This window comes from Chrysochloris asiatica, unplaced genomic scaffold, assembly GCF_000296735.1.
Source record: "Chrysochloris asiatica unplaced genomic scaffold, ChrAsi1.0 scaffold00047, whole genome shotgun sequence".
Taxonomy (NCBI): Eukaryota; Metazoa; Chordata; class Mammalia; order Afrosoricida; family Chrysochloridae; genus Chrysochloris; species Chrysochloris asiatica.
In genome coordinates, this window is record NW_006408565.1 from 5,668,841 (window position 1) to 5,671,032 (window position 2,192).

At 39.6% G+C, this 2,192-nt stretch overlaps 1 pseudogene; it reads right to left on the minus strand.

Moving 5' to 3' along the window:
* Positions 1-538: 538 nt before the first annotated feature.
* On the minus strand, positions 539-1,588 carry LOC102819118 (annotated as a pseudogene).
* Between the last annotated feature and the right edge of the window lie 604 nt (positions 1,589-2,192).

The following is a 2,192-nucleotide window of genomic DNA, read 5'->3' on the forward strand; positions in this document are numbered from 1 at the left end:
CCATTTTTAACTTATTTTCAGCAAAATTTGCCATGCATGTGATATTAATGATATTGTTTGATGGTATCTGCATTCCATTTGGTCACTTGGGTCACTTCCCACATGAGGGGCTCATCATTCCGTACTATATCATACAATATTCTGATGTCATTCATGATGTTTTCATCTTCCAACAGTATATCTGACAATGTTCTGACACATTTCATAAGGTTTTTATTATTATTATTATTATTAAAATACTGAGTTTATTTCACATGTACATTTTTGTCTTCCCACTATTTTCATTTGTCTGACCACTGCTACTACTATGTCCTATCATAACATTCTATACATACTTAGAACCAAGCAAAAGGTGAAATTCCGTCTTTAAAAACTAAACAGGCATTTTGGACAAGACATTCTTGGCAACCTGGACAACAATTATCAGACATGGTAGGGAAAGTTCTCACACTGCATTATAAAATAGAATAGCCGGATATAAACTGTTATCGAAATGAAATAAGATGGAAATTTTTAACAAACTGTTTAAAGGATTTTCTTAAAGAGACTTCCTCTGCTGCCAAAGATCTTGAATAGCCGCTTGGTCCGGCATCCAGAAACAATTCTTCACAGAATTCATGAATTTGGCTTCCACCGTCGGAAGGGAACCACCTTTTTCTATACTCGCTTGAATTTTTGCTTTAATATCTTCTACAGAACTAGGTCCTTTTGATGTTTTAGGTGGGTTTTTTTTCCCCCTGGTGTTTTTTTTTTTGTTTTGTTTTGTTTGAAGGATTCTTGACCTTTTGATCTTGATTTTATAGTTTTGAGTCTTTTCCACTCTGATTTAACTTTTGTGCATTTTTAGCTGGAATATCCCATATATATTTCTTCACTGGAACTTTGTCTTCAGTTTCATCATCATCAAAATCATCATCATCGTTTTCATCATCTTCTTTATCTGAATCAAGTTTTCATTTTTTCTGTGAAAACTTGTTACTACTTGCAGGGGCAGACTGCTTTCCTGATATACTTAAGAGTTTCACATCTTCCTCCTCTTCATCATCTGACTCTGCATCTTCCTCCACAGCTACCAAGTGCTGTCCACTTGTATGCACAGACCCTGAGCCACACGTCAACCGTAAGACCTCTGGTTGCATTATTTCAAAGCCCGCAAGGAAGACCATTAGAGACCTGGTGTGGTGCTGTGGGTTAATATGCTGGACTGGAGAGTCAGTTTGGACTACAAAGTCAGCAGTTCAAGCTTACCAGACATTCCTCAGAAGCCCTACGGGTCGCTATGGGTTGGGACTGACTCGATGGCATTCAACAACAACAACAACAAGAGAGACTGTTGACTATACAGACATTTTCAAAGTAGTCAGTGTGCCTTTAATTGGGCTCCCTTCATAATTCATTGCCTCTGCTTCAACAGTATGCAACTCATCCTTTGAACCAGCCTGTAAACTGACTGTTGTTAAAGTTAACTGGTGCTCATTTTCATCATCATCCACCTTAAAGTGATCATCTTTATCAGCTTTTAGTTCACAACCTAAAAAATAGTTTGGGGGCCTAAGAGAGCTATGTCCATAGCCATTGAATCTTCCATGGAGTGATGGTGCACACTTAGGTGATAGAGAAGAAGGGTGGGGATAACCAGGTTGTTGCTGCTTAAAACATCCTCTCAGGATGGACTCACACCAGGGACTGCATTTCATAAGGATTTCAGTGGCTAACCATTCAGAAATAGTCTGTCATTTCTTCCTAGTCTGTCTTCATCTGGACAGTCCACTGAAACCTGTTCACCATGGGTGACGCTGCTGGTATTGGAAATATCAGTTTTGCAGCATCATAGCAACACCCAAGCTAGTACTGTATGGCAAAATGATAGATGTGCGGTGGGTCTAGTGTGCTCGTAATGGTTATGAGCCATGGAGTTGGATCCGACTCATAGCAACCCTGTATAGGATTTTGGAGGCTGTGAATCTTTACAGAAGCAGAAAGCCTTATCTTCTCATGGAGCGGTTGGTAGATTCAAACTACTGACCTTGTGGTTACCATTTCAACTTGTCACCCAGGACACTACCAGTAGGCAACAAGTAAATAATTTTGCATTGTGTAGGAGCTCACTAAATGGCAGCCATTGCCATGATCTCTAGTCTTGCACTCTACTGATGGAATGGTTTGTGTGGGATATTGAAGGGTTGGACTTC